General features: G+C 41.5%; 1 long non-coding RNA gene across 1 annotated transcript; it reads right to left on the bottom strand.

Moving 5' to 3' along the window:
• Positions 1 to 1788: 1788 nt before the first annotated feature.
• On the bottom strand, positions 1789 to 23301 carry LOC137149009 (uncharacterized). Its single transcript, XR_010918647.1, has 3 exons — positions 23212 to 23301; positions 15766 to 15793; positions 1789 to 1893 (listed from the first exon to the last, which is right to left on the bottom strand). It is a non-coding gene; the product is annotated as an uncharacterized lncRNA (long non-coding RNA).
• Between the last annotated feature and the right edge of the window lie 377 nt (positions 23302 to 23678).

Below are 23678 nucleotides of genomic sequence, written 5' to 3'. Positions count from 1 at the left end.
CTTTATGATTATTTTTCATCTACAGTGTATATATTGTACCTTTCATTTAAGGATCTCAATATGTCTCACAAGTGTTATTTAAGCCATACAGCTCCCCTGTGAAGCAAATATTGTTTATTACAATTAATATGGTGCACATGATCATCCCTATTTTCCTGATGAGTATATGCCAACAAAGAGAAATGACCTGTCTTGTCCCAGGTCACACAAGTTGGGCAAAGCAGGGACTAGAACTCTGGGCTTCTGGCATACAGACTTCTTCTATGCTCTGTAGACAACAGCCTCAAGCCCCTATAGTGGGGTGGGGCGGAATCTCACTACACTGGCTCTGAAGGATTTCTTTTCTCAAACTATAATGTGATTTTTCTAGTCTTCGCAAATACTCCCACTGGTGCTGCTCGAGGCATGTTTCCACTCACAAAGAGACAATGCTGGGCTCACTTATTCAATGCACTGAGGTGTTCTGTTTCCAGAGAGGGTATTTGAAATAAGGAGCAATTATTTGATATTTCCTTGCATTTCACAACTCTGGTCAGAAGCCTTAAAAAATTGCCTTTTAAAGGTTTTCAGTCTTCATCTTCCCATGGTAAAGGTACTCCCAGACTTCTAACCCATCCCCTCCTTAAAAACTAGCACTAGTATTCCATGCTTCTAATGGGGGCGATTCCGGGTTTAGCCAATGAGGACAGATGGTTCATTTCCACTTTCCCCTCAAGTTCTTACCATCTCTCTTAAAGTGCCCAACTCCTATAGCCTCAACCCTCATTCAGGCAAGACTCCCGATAAAAACTTTGCCTAAGTAAAGGCTCTAGCCAATATTATTATCTTCCATAATTTATAAATGGTGAAATCAACATTCACTTCTGGGTGGACTTATAAAAAATGACACAGTCAAATATGAACCCCTGGAAAACAGGGTTTTACAATGGAAAAGGGAACAGAGGCCACTGTGTTGTTTTGGGTCCAGTTAAAAGAAATCTACATGTGCTGCATTATCAGCTAAATCCATATGGTTATCATTGTTCCTTTATATAATGATTTAATTTATACTGTACTTGGCTTCTCTTCATTGGCCTATTCCTTAAAAATGTTATCAGGTTTCTCTAGTGTAACATCCCACAACAACATACATTCTCAGTACATTGTGATGATATTATTTCTTTAATGGACTGCCTGAGATTCATCGTATCAGCTGACTGACAATTACTGTCCAAGCAGATCTCAACAGAAATTTCACCTTGATTTAAGCAGACATCACTACAGTAAAACAGTCATGGCCTTCTCCCAGCCCCCAACTCTCCTCAAGTGGAGAAGAACATTTATTATTCTGTGTGGCATGACAGACTCCAGTTTCAGTATTAACTAATTTGTAATCACAATTACACCTGCCAAACTTTAATCCCAAGTGAGACAAAACTGTGACTAGATGGCAAGTGAATCCATGCCACTGAGAATCAGTGTAGAGCGACACAGGCTACTGTGGTGCTATGGAGTGTTTCCACAGCCTGTGTGTCTGAAAAGTGATCTCCGACACTGGAACTTGAAAGTGCCAAACTGCTACAGATGCTGTCATTTTTATTCCTTCCAAAAGCCAGTTAAAAAAATAGGGCCACTGTTTTTGCAAAGCATATTCGCTTTCCAAGACAAAGACAAATGGTAATCACTAAGTGTGAAACTCACCTTCTTGCCAAGTGGTTTGCATGCTTTGTGAATGTTTCCAATGACCCTTGTCACCTTCCATGGTCATATGACCACGGGACGCAATAGGAACAAAAGAGGTGTCAATCTGCCAGAGGGATGTTGGACTTGGAGGATTATCAACAGAAGATTTAACTGGGAGGCCATCAGACAGTAGTAGCGTCTAAGCCAGGCCCCACGAGGCAGCAGATGTTACTGATGAGACATATGTATGAACAGTTTCATAATAAACTCAGCTTCAGTAAGTTAAAAGGTATATATATATATATATATATATATAAAAAAGAAACAATATTTTTACTGCAAGGGTCAAGCTAACTTTATTGTGTGTAAACTGCACGTAAGGAGTAGAAATCCATGTATCGTAGGGGTCTATTTGCTACTCATTTTTAAATCTAGCCAAGATGAATGATTCTCATAGCAAACACTTGTTACCACAGGGAAATCAAGCCATAATAGCTGGGGCAGTTCATCAAAATTAAGACATGGAGTTGAGATAAGGTATCGATTCAAAAACAGCCTGGGCTGTTGGAGCAAAGCACATTGAGGCTGGCCTGTCTATTACTGGAAGCTCCAAAGTTCATCATCCTAGAGCTACCAAGTTGGAATGTAAAGGGAACAATAACCTTGACATGGTCCTCCTCCCAGAGCTTTCCCCAGATCCTTTTGTCACGGAGCATTCTGCTTTTACAGCCTGTGGGTCCCATCAGGTCTTCCAGAGGCATGAATCAACGGCAGGGATTCTCTGTAATGCTGCATAGGCATTTGGCCTCCTGTCCCCTTCTGGTTCCCAAACAGCGATGCTCTAATGCAGCTAGACTAATAAGATTTCTCTTTCTGGATGCCAACCCTGCAACCTTCCTTAAAGAGGGTAGGGAATTTCATGGCACAGAGAGACTCCATAGAAAATCCTGGTAAGTCCTGAGGGTATATTGCCTTTTCAGAAGCGTGTCTGTTAAATGCTGGAGGGATGATGTACCTAGTGGGCAGCGTTGAGGCTGGCTACAACCTCCTTTCCCTTTTGGATCCTCAAACAGAGGAAGGGCTCTTTACAGGGATGAGGGGAGTGGAGGGATGATGGCATGGAGACAACCGATGCCCTGCCAGTCACTGACATCAGGGAGAGATTTGCTGTGCCAAAGACTGTCAAATTGAATGAGGACTTCAAAGCTTTGCTTCACACCTGTCTCTCCAGTGGCCTAATTCAAAGCTCATTAAAGTCAGAGGGAGGCTTTCCACTGATTTCAGTGGGTTTTGGATTAGGCCCTAGAGCAGTGGCAAAGCCCACATATCCCAAGAGCCAGTTTTTAAAACTATATGTAGCTTTCTGGCTTCAACTACAAATAGGTTAGCGACCATATTATTATTACTCCAAAGGAGGCAGTACTTAAAATATTGTGCTCAAATTTAAATTAGGCCTCTCAAAAAAAAAAAATAAAAAATCAAGAAATAGCAAAACAGAAGTCTGCATGGAGCGAAGGATTATTTTACAAAAATCTGTGTCTATTCCTAGACAGACAGATAAGCAGCTCTACTGACTTGTGAGGAGCAGGTATAGTCTGCGTAAATAAATTTAAAAGTTACTGCTTAACGAGGTTCACGCCTAGAATTTTGATTAATTTATGAGGAAAAAGTCAAACAGATTGACAATCAAAAGAACTGAATATGTGTTTACTTATGTTACAAAGTCATCATTAACGCTTGGCATTTAGTCCATTGATTCACACACCCCCAGAGGTCCCCCATTTCCAAAAAGTGAGACCTGCCCTCCCTTTCCTTGAACTCTCCATCACATCTACCTGGGATCTAGCTTGGAAACCTGTTCCATTCAAGAATATGGGAAGGCCGGGCTGGTCACACTGAGAGCTGGACAACATTTTTCCCCACAACCTTTTTTTTGGGCAAAAAAATGCAGATTGAGTGACACTGAAACATTTCCCAAATGTGTCTATTTCATGGAATTGTTTGTCAACCCCCCCCCCCCACCCCCGGTTTCATTTTCATATTTTTTTAACAAAAGGTTAAAATTTTTAAACAGTCATTTTGAACAAAAATTTACTTTAATTTTATTTTAAAATGGTCAAAATCAAAACAACTTGTTTTGGCGGAGTAAAATGAAATGTCTTGTTTGAACAAAAAAATTTTCAAACGTTGAGTCACGAAAAATGTAAAGGAAAAAAAATCATGTTCAGGTTGATTCAAGACAATTCCTCCCATCCTCCCCTCCCCTCTAATTTATTGGAATTGCCAGCAACTGTAAAATTTGTTATATGCCCAGCTATAATTGTGACTCCCTGACACCTGTCAGGGACTGAGATCCCCAGAGTGGGAACCACTGCACTATCCTATTACGACGAATCTAAGAAAAATCACACAACCTTACCTTTAAAAACAAAATAAAGCAAAACTTGTGTGCTTAGACAAGGTGATGTCTATACTGACACCCTCTACCCCTTCTTAATGGAATTCAATGGTTGTGGCTCTAGCATCTCTTGCGCTTCCATAGTCCTGCTTTCGGCATAGCTCCCTGCCTCTCTGAAGCCCCTGGTCTCATTTAACCTTCACTAGTGGCACAGCTCCCAGTTAAAGTAGCCAGGGGGTAGCCATTTTAGACTTGACTTTGACCAACAGGGAGGAATTGATAGCAAATCTGAAGGTGGAAAGCAATTTCATAATCATGTTCACCCAAATGACAGATTTCACAATTCTAGGAAAAGGGAGGAGTCAGAGCAGCAGAATAAGGACAATGGACTTCCAAAAAGCAGACTTAAACAAACTCAGAGAACTGGTAAGTAAGGTTCCATGGGAAGAAAATCTAAGGGCTAGAGGAGCTCAGGAGAGCTAGCAGTTTCTTAGAGACAATATTAAAGGTACAACTGCAAACTATCCTGATGTGAAGAAAGGATAGGAAGGATAGTAAGAGGCCAATATGACTCCATCAGGAGCTCTTTAGTGACCTGAAAATCAAAAAAGAATCCCACAGAAATTGGAAACATGGACAAATTTTGAAGGAGGAGTACAAAAGATTAGCACAAGCATGTGGAATGAAATCATAAAGGCTAAATCACAAAATGAGTTACACCTAGCAAGGGACATAAAAGGCAATAAGAAGAGATTTTTAAACTACATTATGAGCAAGAGAAAGATGAAGGACAGTGTAAATACACTACTTAGTGGGGAAGAAGAACTAAACTGTTCACATCAAGAAGGCTGAGGTGTTTAATGTCTATTTTGCTTCCATCTTCACTAAACAAGTTAATGGTGACTAGATATTCAGCATAATTACTATTAACAAGGGGAAAGGAATGCAAGTCAAAACAGGGAAAGATCAGGTTAAGGAGTATTTAAGGTTAGATGTATTTAAGTCAGCAGGGCCTAATGAAATTTATCCTAGGGTACTTAAGGAACTAGCTGAAGCAATCTCGGAACAGTTAGCAATTATCTTTGAGAATTCATGGAGGATGGATGATGGCCCAGAAGACTGGAGAAGGGCAAATGTAGCACCTATCTTTAAAAAGGGAAGAAAGAGGGCCCAGGGAATTATAGACCAGTCAGCCTAACTTTGATATCTGGAAAGATACTGGAACAAGTTATTAAACAATCGATTTGTAAACACCTGGAGGATAATAGTGTTAAGTACCAACCTGTATTGATTTGTCTTGATCAAATCATATCAAACCAACCTAATTTCCTCCTTTGAAAGGGTTACTGGCCTAGCGGATGTGGGGAAGCAGTAGATGTGATATATATATCTTAATTTTAGCAAGGTCTTTCACACAGCCCCACATGACATTCTTATAAGCAAACTAGGTGAATGTGATCTAGGTGAAATTACTATAAGGTAGGTGTGCACAACTGGTTGAAAGACCATACTCAGAAAATAATTATCAAAGGTTTGCTGTTATAGTAGGCAGACAGGGGTTAGGGTCATATGTAAGACATGGGAGGTAACTGTCCCACTCTACTCAGCACTGGTGAGGCCTCAGCTGGTGAACTGGGCACCACAGTTTAGAAAAGATGTGGACAAATTGGAGAGTGTCCAAAAGAGAGCAACAGAAAGGATAAACTTTTTAGAAGGCCTGACCTATCAGGAAACATTAAAAAAAAACCTGGGTATGTTTAGCCTTGAAAAAGGAAAGTGAAGGGGACCAGGTAACAGTCTTCAAATATATTAAGGGCTGTTATAAAGCAGATGGTGATTAATTGTTCTCCATGTCCACCAAAGGTTGGGCAAGAAGTAATGGGCTTAATCTGCAGCAAAGGCAATTTAAGTTAGATATTAGAAAAAACTATCTATAAGAGAGTTAAGGTCTGGAATAGGGAGGTTGTGGCATCACCCTTATTGGAGGTTTTTAAAAACCCGGTTGGACAAACACCTATCAGAGATGGTCTAGATTTACTTGGTCCTGCACACAATGCAGGGAGCTGGATTTGCTATCTTCTTGAGGTCCCTTCCAGCCCTACATTTCTCTGATTTCTGGGATCGTTATCAGTTAGTGTGAAGTTAACTCTCACTAAGCGCTTGTTTGCGCAGCAGTTGGCTCTTTCCTTCATAAAGTCATAGTGCAACAATTACTCTAAGTCTTAGACATGGGGAAAGCTGCAGTACAACAGGCAAATTAAACAACTTTTTTTTTCATGCAACCACAAATGCTCCATAACTTTTGTGAGGGGCATTATCAACTAACTGTACCCTGAGGAACCCATCAGGGGTGCTCCCTTGCTCCTCTTCACACATGCACATGCACACACACAAAATCATAAAGGTTCCTGGTCTAAAAAAGCTGACTGGATCCAGATAGAATGAGCATTAAAGTCAGATGATACATCATGGTACTGATCATCTGCTCTATTAATACAATCAGCTGGTGTAATTTGTCACATGCCAAGAAGAGAGCAAATGTGGGTAGGCTTCTTTTATAATTGAACCTTATTCAATAAAAAATAAATTCAAAGTAACACTTCATAGCTATGTAAATATTTTATTAATGATAGATCTAGTTGAAAACGTTACGTTTTGTGAATTTCTTTGAAACTTCAGGAAAGTTTTGACGATTTCTGTCATTTTTCATTGAAAAATGAAACTCCAACTTTTTTCTGATTTTCATATTTTCAGTGGGAAAACAAAAAGTGAATAAAAAAGAGGGAGAAAAGTAGGAGGGGAGAAAAAAAGGAGACAGATGGAAAGTAAGACAAAGTACAGAGAATAAATGTCATTTGAGATTAAACTCAATGTGCCTTTAATGTATGAACAGCTGGGCCAAATGTGTCATTGACTAGCATCAACTATTCATGGGGTGTGGAGGGAGATAGTCTTGTGAATAAAACAGGAGTGGAAATAAGAAGATTTATTTTCCTATTCCAGGTTCTGACACTGACTGCATGTATAACCTTGGATACATCACAGTCTTATTTGTAAAAACATACAAACATTTAAAAAAAACGCAGCATCTCTCACAGCTTATTATAGGCAGGTTTATAATGTGCTTTAAGGTGCTCTGATAGAAGGTGGTACAGAAGTGCAAATCATTATGGAGCAGATCCTCAACTCATGTAAATTGTCATAGTCCCATTTGTTTTATGCATAACAATTTAGGAGGGCACTATAAAATACTCTGGGCCAAATTCTGCTGCCTCTAAATTAATGGGACTTTCACCTTCTATCCTTACTGTACGTAGGTTACAACAGCTTGACTCCCTTACACCTCAGTAGAATGCATATAAGTAGGTCTGAGCGGGCATAAGGGAGCCCAATTTTTCTCTACTTTACACCTTACTTCTGAGTTTGGCCCTTAATGCTCACATCCACTTACCAAATGTGTAAATTAAATATCATGTAATTAAAATATGGATGGGGCCCAGAGAGTCTCTGTTTAAAGGTGTCTTTATGTATGGAAGTCTAATTTACACAGACATATCTGAGTGTGTCCCACTCTTTGTGGGATTAAAACCCTTCAGTGTCTCAACAATGTGAGTTGTGTAAGCACGTGAATTGCCTCAACAGATATTGGCAAATTAGGATAATGGAGTTTTTTTTCTATTTAAAAGTTAAAGAAAGATTAGTTCTGAATTACTGGGAAAAAACATTGGGACTCTCCTTTAAACTTTTGCTTGAGGATTTCTATAGCTATTTAATACACGTATCTCTGTTGTACATGCTATGTGCCTGCACAACGTTGGCTTAGCTACAGACAGCCAGATTCTCAGCTAATGTAAATCTGTGGATCTTAATAAAGTCTATGGAGCTACGCTGATTTACATCAGCTGAAGATCTAGCCCAAGGTTTCCTTTATCAAAGATCAGTACACATAAAAGGGTTGACTGAACTTGGGTCAAGTCTCTGGGGACTGAAGGGGCTCTAATTTTTTCTAAATAGGTTTGCTCATTCCTACTCTGTACCAAATTACATCACTGCATTGAAACAGCCTCCTCCTCCTCTCCCTGAAACACGATGCCTCCCTCCACCCATCTTTGGCTCTGATTCGGCACATACCAGTCTGACAATCTGTTTTTAGTGAAGGGCATGAGAATACGTATCCTGGAAATAAAGACTGACTTAAGAATGCATATATCTACTCCATCTCTTTGATGGGTATCCACGGAACATTTTATTAACAAAAGTCTGAAAATATTTGTGACACTGGCAGACCAGGTGTCAGCTCATGCCTAGGGCCGTAGGTCTCACTGAATACTGACAAATGCATAGCTGGAAACCAGTCTGCCTCCCCTGTGTTAAAATATGTATTATATTTATAGAGGTGTGTTTAGTGTTTGGACTTTATGAAATGCTTGTGAGTTACTGCATGCATTTATCTCATTTATAATATTTGTGTCTCATGTTATAATGTTTAAGCGTTTGCTCTGTAACTACAAAAGTGTTTGTTGTGAAAATGTAACACCCCCAGTTAGGAGAAAAGTATTACCAAGTGTGAAATACTAGTTTACCACAAGACTTGTCATCTCCTGACCAACAAAAAAAGGCCTATAGGCACCAGAAAAACCATCAGTGGACAAAGGCTTCATTGGTTGTTTTTCCCACACCCCTGCAGAGGGGACAATCCACAAACGCTCATCCCATCACAGCTTGAACACTGGGGAAAGGGAATAAAAATCCCTGACCAGAAGGAACTATATCACTATTTTGTTTCAAATTTGGAAAGGGCAATATTTCTAAGCATAAGCAAGGGATCCCCAAGCTACTTAGCTTTGGTTAGCACTAATGGACATATAGAGCTTTAACATTACAGAAGTTACTACTACTTTTTGAAACCTAAGACTGTATGTGTCTGTTTACCTGCTTTAACTTTGTACATAAAACTCGTTTCCTTTTCTTAGTTAATAAATATTTAGTTGGTTTATTACATGATTGGCTACAAGCATTGTCTTTGGTGTGTGATTTGAAGTGCAACTGGGGTAAGCAACTGGTCCTTTGGGACTAGGAGTAACAAACATTACTGTGGTTTTTGGTATAAAGGACGATCTATCACAAAGGCAGGCTTGCCTTGGTGGCAAGTAGACCAGAGTGACATTTTACTAACAAAAGTCTAAAGGTATTGTAATTATTCCTTGCATTTTTGACATGTCTGGTGTCATTTTTATTTGCTTAGTCTGACTGATCAGGTTGGATGTGTGTCTTCAATGATTGAGCTATGTGTCTTATGTTTCCCCAATTCTTTCCAGACACGTTAAGGCATTATTAAATTTGCTGAACTACTGCATGTTTATGTAGGATAATAGCTACCACCCCAAGTGAAAGGCCCCAGGAGGGTGCTATCGGCAACAATGAGATCACTGTGATGAATTTGGCTTTTCTGCAACACAGCAGTGCAAAGCGCATTTGTGTGGGCTAAAAAGCAGTTAATTTCTGTCTTTAGCATTGTATTACTAAATAATAGAAGACTGAAAGAGGCTTTCATCCCGAGTGAATAACCTATGTGTTCGGCTTTTCATTAAAAGAGGGTGAACAAAGGCAAACACCACAGTGGGTTAGATCACATGTACAGTTTTACTGCAAAGAGATACAGTGGTATTGCAACTGGGGGGAGCATCAAGACAACCGTATGGCTTAAAGCAGTGGTTCCCAAACTGAGATACTCATACCACTGGTGATACACAGGCCACCTCCCAATGGTATGCATCCACCTGCTGCTGGAGGGGCTGACCGCGGAGCCTCCAGTGGCACTCGGCTGTGCAGGGGCAGAGTGCAGCGGCCCCCAGCGCCCATGATGGCCCGGCCATTCTGCCCCCCTACTCCTCCCCAGACACACTCACAACAGCTGGCTAGGAGCCACTCTGGCACTGGCCCTGCCCCCAAGCAGCATGACGGCCTGGCCGTTCTGCCCCCCATCCCTCCCTGAACACACTCACAATGGCTGGCCAGGCGCCGCTCTGGTGCTGGCCCCTGCCCCCCCCAAAAAGGGGGGTGGCACTACAGGTGGTGGCATTTTATGTTGGTGGTATGCAACATGGTAGAGTTTGGGAACCACTGGCTTAAAGGCAGTCAGATAAATTAGGAGTGTTTCATGGTGAATGTTATTCTTAATGGAAATTTCACTGAGTGTCCTGCCAAATGGTTCTGGAGGCACAGTGGCAATGCAATGGCCTCTTAACCAGGCAAGATGTATTTAGTCCAGGGACTGCACCCAGCTGCACCTGCCAAAGGGGACTATCCATTTATAAAGCTGATACTCTCTGTAGAGTACAACAGCTGTTGATTACTGCAATTCTCTGTAGTCATCTCTGTGCTTAAATTAGAGGGTGGGAGGGGTGCAAGGCTTAGGTCCAGCAAAGCACTTAAGCACATTCTTACTTTTAACCAAGTGAATGATCCCACTGACTCCCACGTGCATACCAATAAGCACATACTTAAGTGCTGGCTAGAGAGGTTCTATGTGATTATGTCATATCTTCACACTCAGCACTGCCTGCTGGGTGGAGCAAGTGGGTATAGAGAGAGAGCAACATATCACTCTTCCTTGCCAGTCCAAGTAGTAGGTCACCTCTTGTTAAAATACTACAGACAGTAGCGTGCAGCAACAGAAGATTGACAAACCTCTCCCTCCCCCCCAAAATTTAACCTTTCTGCCAGGTAGAGTTGGCAGCAACAGCGCCAGGTTCAATATTTAGGATTTCCTCTTAACAATACAAAACAGAACTGGGAGAATCTAACACCACCTCTTGGAGATATCTGTATTAATTGTATGAATGTTATCTGTGAACTTGGTTATTGTGGTGGTGGTTGGTTCAATGGAAGCTGAAGGGCCAAATCCAGCTGCAGATCTCCCCAAAAACTCAGCATAAATTTGAATTAAATTGCCTGGCTCTCAAATATATGATACAATGAATCCTCTGCTGAAAGCCTGCCTCATATGTACCTGGAGAGATGCATAAACCAGTTTGCTCAGGTGTAGAAGCCCCCGCTTGAAACCTCAGAAGGTCTTTGGTTGAGAATTCTTGAACAAAGGGACTTTTAAATAAGACAGCATGCAACCTCAGGGATGCTGACACACATTGACAGGAGGGATCAGAGAAGTTTCAGCTGTCGGGGTGCAGCTTTGTCTTTCAAAATCCTCCAATGCCAGGGATTCTTGGGAATCTACTTAAAATCGTTAAAGACAAAATTTAGGTAAGACAATGTGCGTGTAGGCTTTTGTTATTTTAACCCCTTTCACTCTTTATGTTCCTGTGGACAAATAACTAACTTGTTTTGAAGAAGCTGCCCTGTGTCACTGTATTTTTCACCCTGGTCACAAGCTCCCAGAGAGAAATCTATAGCAGGGCCCAAACCCAATAGGACATGCTAAGGGGAGACTGTTAGTAAGCAGAGGATGCTGTAGCCGGGTGATCCAGTCTAAAAGTGGGATGAATCATAGGATTACACTCTGAGTGAAGTGCAGGTGTGGGCCTGTCTGGTGAAAAGGGTGCCCACAGAGAAAAAGGCCAAAACTACAGCTCACCCCTGAACTGTGAGATGGGCCAAGGGCCCTATGTGAAATTTTTGCAAAAACTCAGCCATGCTTTGGCTTTGCAAAATCCAGCTCTTGGGCAATTTGGATGCATATTTTAATTCACATGAAACACCAAAATTCACGGCGTTTGGATAAAAGATTTTGGTTTTGTTCTATATCTATAATGATCAAGCCAAGTGGTTTGGATTTTTGGTTTGTCAAGCCTTATCAGATTCTGGTTCTGCAAATCCAAAGCAAGCTGTGGTGCAATATATTTTATTTGTGTTGCACAGGTCTGGAATTCATATTCTTAATCAGAGAGAAATAGAAGCTACTTAGACTTGTGTGACATGCGTCCTGAGCAACTGAAAATTTATGTCACTCTTTTCAACCTACACTCTTCTGGAGGGAAGGAAAAGGATCCATATCATCATAACAGCCTTGAAACCTTTTGATTTTGATGTGGTTGTTAGATAGAATATTTTTAGGATATTTGGGGCTGCTTCATTATCCCCCACGTCACATACACACAACACTCATCTACATAATAAAATTCTAGAGCTGTCACTATGTATCTCCCTCAGAAGCCTAGACTGAATGCTGAGTTAGTGTGAAGCAATGGGAACAGCTACAAACAGATGAGAGATCATTTTGTCCAGAATATGATCAGGTTGATTTATCACCTGATTCACAGTCTGTTACTGTCCAATTTCAATTTTCAGAGACTTTGACTTTACAAATTACACCTGTGCATCAAAAAGGCATGTATCTAGGCTGTGCCAAGAATCTAGACCATTGTGAGAGGTAACACAACCAATCACCACCTCACAATAAAGCTAATTTGCATACAAAAATGTCATTGGCTGTATAAAGTTGTCTGCACAGATGGTGGATTACATGGCCCAACTGCTACATCTTTTCAAAGTCACCCACACAGAGGAACTCCAAACATCACTGTGAAGCCTAGAATGTTTTTTGAGTCAGTATGAAACAATGGAAACCACTACAAGAATGTCTGAAAGCTCTTTTTGTTTAGAATATCAGTAGGTTTTGTCAATAGTGGAATTGAGGTCTATTACCAGTTAATGTTTAAGTTCTCAGTTAATTTTGGTTTTCCTTTCCCCTCCCCACACACATATGAATTACAGCCATGCGACAACACAAGCTTTCAGCTACAATTTGAAAAATAACATGCTCATTTTAGTAAAATTTGACATTAGGATTCTAATTGGTGTAGAACTTAATGTTCATAAGATTCCAGGAGGAATTTTCATTTGTATTAGACTGACCTTGTCCTAGAGAGATAATAAGAGGTAACTTTCCATTTGTCCACAGTGGACTTCCTTTCGTCAATTGCTAGTTAAAGATGTGACTTGATTTAATCAAACATTCTTATGAAAACTGCCAGGGGAATTTAAATAACCACAAGTAGGATAAGCAACTTGGATTTACATCTCACCTAAAAGAATTCAATTCTTTAAAATAGAGGTATCAGCATATAGGTTTTATCCAACTGATTACCTGAGTGTCAAACCCAAATATTTGAACCATCAAATAAATACTAGCTGTTAATATTAGTGAATTTTTAAATCAAGAAATTTTCTTTCTTGAATTACAGCTTGTAATAAATTGGCCTTCTCCCCAGTTCATAAAGGACTCTCTGCCATATCCAGAGCGTCTTTCCAGGCAGTTTTATTCTCTACATATAGGCAAAATTTAAAACATCCAGTTCCTCAGCTCACCCTGGGCTACAGCTCCCAGGGAGTTTTCCCCTTTACCTCTCAGTCCTTCCTGCTTCAGGGCTTCCCACAGGAGTCTTCCATTCTCTGAGCACCATCACTCAGGGATTTCCCTGAGGCTCTTCTTCCCCAGCAGGTTCTCACTGCCTCCCCTCGTAGGGAACTTCTTGTAACTCTGACTACTCCTACTCCTTCCCCTATCACCCAGTTGCCATCTTTTAAACCTAATTGGGATCAACTGACCACCCCCAGGCATACTGGCCCTGGTCCCTTCTACAGGGACCAGTCATGCTGTGACATGGCTATTTTACACAAAGTTGTTTATCTGGACTTTTTCCTTGAGCTCATTTCGAATTATTTTTAAACAGTTCAAAGAACAAGCCTGAAAAATGTAAAGGTGTCCAATTAACCAAAATAACTCCCCCAAAACCCAAACAAATATCTTCCCCATCCTCCTCCCGCAAAACAACCAACCAACCAAACAGAAAAACGTACAAAATTAAATGAACCGTGTTAGTCTTGTCAGTCTTCTACTTTCAGTCCAGCACAAATGTATCTTCAGGAGAACTGAAGAAAAAGAAATTTAGACCAGTCTGGAAACTTCTTTTCCTCCTTCAAATCAGAGATTTGTTATATAGGCATTTCCAAGGCACAAACAGGGTGGTATCAGTTGTGAAGAAGCTTAACCACTCTAGCATGCCTTGGGTGCTGAGAAAGAAATCTGCATGCATCGCCTGCCTCTATCGCTCCTGTCCCACTTATATATGTCGTTGCTCAGAAGCACTCTTTGAAACAGTAGGAGTCTCAATTTGGAGGACTTGGTTGCGTAGTGCATTGGCATTAGCACACTAGCCTTTCACTTCCAGGGAGGCTTATGTTAAAATCCATTGTAGATTACAAGTGAAAATTAGTTTATGGTTGTTCATTAGATACCTGTTATATTACAAGATCAATTTAACACCTCATCCCCAACATATAGCAAATTTTACCTGCATGCTAGAAAATTCCTGTTTTGCATATTCATATCTTTAACTTTTTGAGCCTATTTTCTCCAAACTTGGTTCATTTCTGAATCTCAATGAAATATACAACCCTAGCCAAATATGATGGTTCTTTTATCTTCCTCTAGATGGTTTTGAATGATCAATGTGCAAAACTCTTGATTTCAACATTGGAGGGAGACTGGTTTTTTTCATGCATGCATTACTCAAAATCATCTCCAGCAATTTTGCTCAAACTTTTCAGGAGGGAAAAAAATGGCCTCTCTCTGAGCCAACTCCAAGCATGGAAAATTTCATCCCAAAGGAATTTGTCTGAGAAAGTTCTCGGAAAAGGAAATGGAATTTGGCACAAAACATTAATTATAGTATGTGCTCCCTGTGCCCAATGAAATTAATAATGGTCTCAGGCTCCTCTCTTTGTCTGTGTCTGTATAAGGAGGGAATTCCACCTCTGCAGCACTCTTCCTACTGACCCTAGAACAAACTGATCATGAAATTAGAAGATTTCCAACCATCCAAGGCGTGAGGTTCTGGAAGAGCCTTCCAGTAGGAGTAGTGTGGAAAGACAACCTAACTTGGTCTTAAGATGTATCTTGATACATTTATGAATGGCATCACGTGATAGGGCTGTCTATAATAGCAGGAGACTGGACTCAGAGTCCTATGTTCCTGTAAGTCCTGCATTACTGAAGGCAATGCTAGGACTCAGTGAGTACAACAGAAGCTGTGGAATACTTAGCACTTATGAAAAGGAGTTCCTTATTTAGATGCTTAAATATGGACTTGGTTCCCGCTTACTCACTGTAAATAGTTCCATTGGCTTCTCCTACTCCTGAGTGCTGAAGCACGTGTGTATGTCTTTGCAGGATCGGGGCCTTAGGAGTCCAACTTTTAGCATCCATTTTTGAAAAATTTGGCTGAAGGTTTTGTAATAATTTTTTCACTGCCACATTAGTCTCAGTCTTTCACAGAATTCAGTGCAGCTCTGCTTCATTAATCAGGGTCCCTGAGTCTTAATTTACACCTCACGTGCTGTATGTTATGAGGACCCTTCATCATAACTTGCAAAAAATGGTAATTCTTTTAAACAAATGCCAACCCCAACATGTTTCTGTAAATGTGCAGCTTGCCCCCTGCCACTCCTGTGCCCAACTGTAACATACACACAGTCCCTGCCCCTTGTTATTCACAGCCACTTTAAAATCTAAGCTTTGTAAACTTGTAAACACAGAAGAATGGAAAACTAAACAGTGTCATTTCAGGTACAAGATAATTTGCGAATATGCTGCACAGAAGAATTCAAATTTTAATAACTTTTACCTAAAAGCATGCTGGAACTTAATTTACAAAATCACTAGAGTGAACGCTTGCTATACTTACTCCTTTCCATAAGTAGCTGCATATTTTCCTGAAAAACAAGAGAATTATATGTATTGTAAACTACATTCCTCAGTTTGTGTCTAGTTTCCAATAGCCAAACCATGCAGTTGTTTAACAGAGGTTTAATAGAAATAGACCCTGGCATACGACTTGGGTCTCGCTTCCTTCTTTCCTCTCAATCAGAAGCATCTGTAAGTGCCTGGTTTTGAGCCATTGGTCATGGCGTTTAAAAGGTTCTCAGAGCGTTAAGCCTTGTTTGAATCAGCAAAGCATTTGTGCCTGTTGCCTGTGTGCTTTTCATGAAAACAAATAGCTCGATGAACTTTACTATTCGTGAAATAGACTTGGGGATTAATTAATATTTAAAAAACACATCTCGTAAAACATGCTACAGTAAATATTTGGGGAAGATGTTTATAGATTTATTTAAAAATTTAAAAAGTCATGTTAGTAGAGGCTATAACATTTGCAACTGGCAAGATGCCCACTAATTCCAACACAACTCACACAGCCCGGATGGTAACTGTTGGCTGGCATAATATTGATAGTAGACACTGCCCCCAAACAATTGTGGTTCCAGCTGCAAATGTAGTGTTAGAGTTTATAGCTGTCTTGTAAACGTACGTAAACAACATGTTCACAGTTCCACAGTGATGGGATGTTGCAAACCAGACTTCTTGCGCAAAGTTTACATATTATTTTGGAAAACAAGGGCTGTCTTCTGTGCGAATTTACATCTCCTGCATTTCCACTGAAGTCAGGGAGGCTGCGAAGAGTAGCTGGGTGAAATCCTGGCCCCATTCAAGTCAATGGCAAAATTCCCATTGACTTCAAGAGGGCCTGGATTGCACCCCCTATTTGTACCTATCTTGCGTAGCCTTCTTTTCCCATGTAAAGCAGCCAGGATGGTTAATGTGGTCAGAGCAGCCACATGGTCTGACAAGTGTCAAAGCTTTTGCTGGTGGAGTAATTTTAGTCATAATTTGCACAACTGGAAACGTTTGAATTAAAAACAACAAGAAAGGTGCATGATTTTCTGTGATCCTGGGGTAAAACAGAGGGAGATGCTGCAGTACTTTATTACAGACAGGCTGTTTGTTGTGAATTAGACTACTGTGGATGGTATAGGAAGAGTAAGGCATGCATCTTGCATAGCCCAAGCACTACAGATACAGGTTACAGAGAATAGCAGACAATGTCAAAATTAGAGTATGCTTGGTCCCAAGCATATACCACAAGACTAAAGATGTACTAAAATGACTTTCCATTCTGAAACCATATTCATGGTCTGTGGGGGTCATATTCAAATCCCCAGATCCAACCCTACCCCTATAGTTCTGGTTTTGGGTTGGATCTAAAATCAAAGATGCTTGATCCTCCATTCTGGCTGAGGTGCAGCTGAAACCTCAGAACAGCAGCCATTCTAGTGAGATTTCAAAGCAAAATGGAGGAAGTCTCTAGAGATAACTCTGGTTTTAAGATGAACTGTTAATGGTTGTCACTCACCTTTTGCAATTTCTTCTGTTTTGGGCTAAAGATCTCACTGCCCCATCTCATGTGATTTAAATGAGAGCAGTAGGCCTAGTTCAACCTCAGCTCCAATCCCTGGAGCCTATCCTAAACACAATCCAGAGTTAAAAAACCTCTCTCTCAAAAACTGGCCCATCTCAACTCAAAATATTATCACTGATAATTGATCCCCTCTGAAAGGGGAACTAACATAAAATGTACTCAAAACAATGAATGGGTGATACCATATATGCATTTATTAATTAAAAGGACAGTATGTCCATGTGATAATAAAAATGTGTTTTCATTCATCCCTCTTGGGAGCCAACTTTATACTCCAGCTATTATGGCTGATGAGAAAATGCAATTAGGCTTTTCTCTGAGCATAGAGATAAACTAAATCAAAGCAATCTGGTCTTCTGCTAGGATTTATACAACCCCCTGGGTGGAGTTCCTTATTTAAATGCTTAAATATGGACTTGGGTCCCACTTACACACTGCAAATAGTTCCACTGACTTCTACTACTCATGGTAGTAGAGTAGCAAATCCTTTTGCACTGACATAGGCTCTTCTCATTGGTTGCACTGCTGTAACTGCACCAGGTGACAGGATCACTCATTACACACATAGCATCTTAAAAAAAAATCCTACTTCATAATGTGTGAGAGAGATGGGTGGAGTTTGCCAGGCCCTGGAACTCTGGATTGAACCTTTAGTGGTGGTCTGGGAGGGCCCACTCACTCCTGCCTCTGCCCAGGTCCACAAACAGCTCAGATACCTTTATGCTGTTAAAACACCGGGTCCAGTTTATTTACAGTGTTGGTTCCCACCACCCTTGCATGCTGTACAGCCTTACTCCTATTGTTTTATGGTACCTAGTTCCAGAGGGAAGTTCCTAATGCAATCATTCACACTCATCCCACTTTCCTCCTGTGCCTTTTGTAGCCTCTGCCTAATGGCTTAATTAGCCTTCCAGCTCTCCTTCACCCCCCAATTAGGCTCAGCCCTTCTTAACCACCTCTGTTCTGCAATATGTAATTGGAGCTGCAGTGAGCAGAGGGCTTGTTACTGCTGAGGCCAGCAGGGAGGCGTCCACCTGGGGTGATATAGACAGGTATTTTGCTGGGTCACTGATGAGCCGGGCCTTCAATGGGAGAGGGCAGCCTGACTCAAGAACACAAAGACTCGTTTTAGTTTCTGTTCTGAATGTGGGAGCTGAGAGAGAAGCAGAGCAGAGCAGTGCAAGGACTCTCTCATTAACTCTCCCTCTCCCCAAAGGGAGTCTTTGATCTGCTGTAGGATCTAGTGTATGGGTCAGGCAGCTCCACCCTTGTGGAGGCCAGCATCCAGGGAGGCAGAGACCTCATCTGGTACTGGCTACTGAGAGACAAACATGACCCTCACAAGACTCCAGGGCACTATCCCATGCCACCCAGAGGTAAAGATACTGTAAGAGGACTCCTTCTTGTTTAAACTGCCAACATTCACAGCACTTATCTCCAGATTCAGCCTGTCTGTACTGCCTGGGAAGATGCAAGCGAGGGAGCTGGGAGGGGGGGTATAAATGAAGTGTTGGGATGTGGAAAATGTGTTGAGGCATTTATATTTGTTAGCCCTAACCTTTTCCTTCCCCAGAGCCTATTTTCCTGCTCCCAATAAAGTCCCCCTTTGTTATATTGTTGTTTTTGGGTGTGTCACTTTTTGTGCTGATTCACTTTATTATTTCTTGTGTATTGGATTTCATACGCCTTGTCAGTAGTGGTAGTATGAGTCATTTTTCCAAGGGACAGCACCCTCTGGGTCTTGGGTGGAAACACTAGGTGTCACAAAAAAAGAACCCAGGCCCCCACCCACATGGGGAGAAGCCACTTCAAGTAGCAAGCACCACGGGTGAGGCTTCAGCTACAGCTTGGGGGATGGGTTACATGCCTACATCTGGAGCCAAGAGGTGGAAAGCTGATATGCTGCTCTGAATGCTTCATACTACCCACAAGGTTCCTTCAACAAATCATTGGCAAATGATTCACGGCAATGTCTCCTGGACCTAGGGGGCCTAATTTTGCGTGTCTCTAAGTTTCATCATGTGTGGTTTTGTCACAAAGATGTGAAAACAAAGAAACCCCAAACAGTGGGTGGAACATCATAGTTTATAAAAGGGAAAAGCTCAGATCTCTCATTCAGAGCCCCCTCTTTTATGCACATGCCTGCTTCAGTGAGATGGCTTCACATCTGCTTGGGAAGTCTTTACAGTACTACGGAGATAACCACAGACTGTATGGAGTTAACAATAGACTGTACACTAGCGTGCATCTTGCATGCTGATTGCTGAAAACCTTTCTGCACTTTGCTGGCTACCTAGGGGCATGATTATTTGAAAGTAATGAAGCAGGAGCATTAAGTGGAGCTTCCTTTTATCATGAGACAGACTATTACCAAAACCAACAACCACCATTCCATAACTATTTTCATTTTAACGAAGTGAAGTCATCTAGAAAACCATTGCCTAACTCACATTATCAGATGTCAAGGAATTACAGGCTAGGCTGAGAGTTGCTGCCCATCAGTGACGGGATCCTAAGCTAATATTTTTCTTCCTACCCATTGGGTTAGAAATTTTTGTCTGCTAAACTAAATAAAGCTGGATTTTTCTGTGATATCAGCAGCACTTTACACAACAAAGTAACGTGTAGAAACCACATAAGTAGAGCGGTGTCCAAATTACTGTGTTTTCTCCTCTGTACATATACATACAACAGCTGTGGGAGGCTTCGACATCATAGAATGCAGTGAGTGCCACTAGGGGGCTCGCAAACTAATGTGATATTAGCCTATTTCTATAGACTAGCGTCTGGAATGGCTCAGTGCCTTGAGGTGTTGAGTGTCTTTCCCTTCCCATTGACGTCCATAGAAGTTGAGGTCATTCAGAACCTCGGGGGTATCAAATCACAAGATTTTTGTAGGTTGAGCTTAAGATTCAAATGCTGATAAATCTGTTAGGAACGCCTGTGGATTTCTCTTGGAACTAAGGCACGGAGAGCATATGGGTATATCACCACTGTCAGCCCAGGTTTTGAACTCAGGCTCAAGCCTAACCCCCCCTTCTGTTTACACACCACTCACACTAACCCAGGGCTTGGTCCCAGGACCCCAGGGTGATGGTGGAGGGGCCAAGCCTGAGGCAAGCTGGGACCCAGGGTCCAAGCCCTATTGTAGTGTAGATGCAGCCCCACTAGACTAGTGCTCTGGGAATCTGCCAAAAGCTGACTTTTGTCCTCTGCACATTCAAGATTGGGGCACAGTCAGGTTTTCCCATATTCACCGTGAACAAAAGGCTAGAGTGGCCACATTTTGGGAGTGTGCTAGGAAGTCTGGGATAGGGGTGGTTGGACTCAGGCCTGTGTATATGCTCAATCCTTCAATTAAAGCCAAGGTCTGCTCACGGGTGTTCTCCTTGCCCTGAGCTTACATTGCAGTGTAGCCATACCCAAAGTGACTTGACCAAGGTCCCACAGCAAGTCTGGCAGAGCCAGGAACAGAACCCAGGTTTCCTGCATCCTAGGCCGCAAAACAAGACATTTTACTTCCTCTTCTTGTACCCTGAACTCTGCCATCTTGGTGTGCTGTATTGTAGCTCAGTCTTCTTGTCCCATAAGTGACGCAGCACCTTTCCTCCACACCGTCCCGCTGCCTGGAATACCCTTTCCCTTTGTATGTGCCATGCTGTTCAGTGACCGTCTCCATTTTGGTCCTGCACACCACGGTTCCTGCCCTCTTGACTAGCACATTTGTTCCTTCAGTGTGTAACACTCATAAAGCACCTTATTAACACTTGAAAATGACCCAAACTTCGTGCAGTACTTAAGTATCTCTCTGATCTCTTACTGTTATAACCCAGGCACAACAGAGAACCGGGGCAGGTATAGTGGATTTGCACTGATAGGAGCTGGGGGATGTTAAATGCTGCTCAGCTAGGGAGCCACTTGCAGGGTAATAACTTTATTACCTTACTCTCATTTGCCAGTAGACGGTGCTCTTTGTATGGCTTTGCTATCTACACACCCACATACTTACACATACCACTTTCGATATGGCGCTCATATAAAGGGAAGCCTTACCTGAGGCCATAGCCAATTTGGTGGCACAAGGCATCCATACTGATGCCTTCCATACTTCCTTCCTGCAGACCATAGGGGAAGCATCAAGTATGGCAATGGGTGCCAGACCCTTCTGTAGGGGCTCAAACGGGCTCCTCTGGGTTTTGACAGACATGATGTGGTGGCAGTGGTGTTGCTAGAGGGTGTTCGGTGAAGAGGGACTCATTGAGATTGCCCTCCCAGGGAGCATCCTACTTTGAATGTGGGAGGAACCATCTGACCCACAATTCAGTCACCAAAATTAGGGAAACCTCTACTGAGTTATTTTCCATGGGAAAAAATCTAGGGATTTGGGTTGTAAACGCTTTGAAGGCAAAAGTTCCATGCAGGATGCACATTGATAGACAGAAATTTCTGCCCCTTAGTTTTAGAGCAATTTTAAATAAACCTGAAACAAACAAGTCCATTTGGAACTTTCTAAGAGGATTAAAAAATTTAAGCACATGGGAAGGAATCAGACTCTACCAATAATGAATCAGATTACATCTGGAACCAGTGCTCAGATAAGAAAAGACATATGAATGAATTCTTATATTTCTCTGAGGCCTGATCCAAAACCCACTGAAATCTGTGAGATCTTTTCATTGATTTCAGTTGGCATTAGATCAGGCCAATGATGCTTAAGCACTGTTCTGGCATAGTAAAATCAGCATGACCATTATAGAACAGGGGACAAGGGCTGCTCTGTCAACATGCTCTCTCTCTCTCTCTCTTTTCAAAGTTTTATTTTATCCAGCCATCCATTTTATTGTTTCAACTGTTGCACCATTTTCTTCTTGTTCAAGTGAAAGCAGTTTTTATTTGAACTTCTTGGGTGTGCTGATCTTTCTGGAAAAAACGTGTCTGGGCCCAGAGACCCCAATCACTTTAAACACTCTCTGTAATCTTTTAGCAGCAAGCACAATTCAGTTATGTGCAGAAACTATTCAGAGAAGAACCAGCCAATACGTTTCTATTCCTTGTTCTATATAAGGGTAGAAACATGCCCCAGATGAAGTTCATTAACTCTTGCTAATATTTCTATTTAGGAGCCAGTAAGAGTAGAAACTAAACTGCATGAAATTTGTTTGGTCACAGTACAAACTCAAAACCGAACGTTCACAATTTTAAACACATATGGGCTCAGCTGACTCCAGCAGACTTCTGAAGGAAAGGAAACAAGAGTTCCAAAAGATGCTTTGAGCAATGTAGTACTTACACGTGTGCACCATGCTACTGGAATGTTGGGAAATTGTTCTTTAAAATAAAACCACCCTCAATGCTAATTAAAAATAAGAGCATATGTACATGGTAATTTAGCCAAATAAAAATGGATTTTCACCTAAGGCCCATCTTCCTGACAAATTTTAAGAATCTACTTCTTCCCACTGAGGTGCTAGATCTGGTCAAAAAGGGCCCCTAGTGCTTTTATAGCAGTGGAAATGCCCTTTTTTCACTGCTCTGGTCCTCAAAAACAGTTGACCTGTTTTTGCTTAAACATGTCCCCAAAAGTTCACGCTTTGTGATAGTGCAGACCTGCAACTTCTCATCCTGAAAGATGATCACTTGAGAAAATTATAAGCAACCAAATAAAGCTGATTAGAATGGAAAAAGATTAGAGAACCTTAACTGATCCAGCTGTAATAAATATTAATATTAGATAGTTCATGTAACATTTGCTGGGTAAGAACATGAAAGGACTCCAAGCCTGTAAAACTAAACTGTCCCTTTATTAAGAGAACTATTTAGAGATGCTGCATTTATACATTCTACATTAGTGCTGCACAGAAAAGCCACACTCACCTCTCCACCCAGCCATGTGTACCTGAACTCCCAGAGCGCGATTACCACTGAGCTCCCACAGACTCAGGAACAAACCACAAGAGGTCTCTAGTACTTGCTAGCATTCTAGCTATGTGCATGCAGACTGACTTCCTGGTGATTCCTCCAAACTCCTCCCTCCTGCAATCTGTGCTCCTCCCTCCAAGTTCCATGTAGGTTGCTACATTAGAGATGGGCAAAAACCAGAACTTCTAATCTAAATGCCTTCCTATTATAGGAAGATATGCATTCTAGTCCCTTGAGTTGAATCTGTCCCTGTGGTTTTGTTTTTGGTTCTACTTGGCGTTCTGGATGCATCAACTGGAAAAGGGGGATTTGAGATATAATAATGATTTGACAAGGTTCAGACAGACAGAGAACAAAAATGATCTGAATAATCCTGGTACTTTCTCCCAACTATGTACATAAATCTTTGCTGACTCCATAGC

The sequence above is a fragment of the Emydura macquarii genome, unplaced genomic scaffold (genome assembly GCF_026122565.2).
Source record: "Emydura macquarii macquarii isolate MOO-44397 ecotype Brisbane River unplaced genomic scaffold, CSIRO-AGI_Emac_v2 contig_705, whole genome shotgun sequence".
NCBI classification, from domain to species: Eukaryota; Metazoa; Chordata; order Testudines; family Chelidae; genus Emydura; species Emydura macquarii.
The sequence above is the reverse complement of the archived record's forward strand: the minus strand, read 5'-3'. Positions and strand labels throughout refer to the sequence as shown.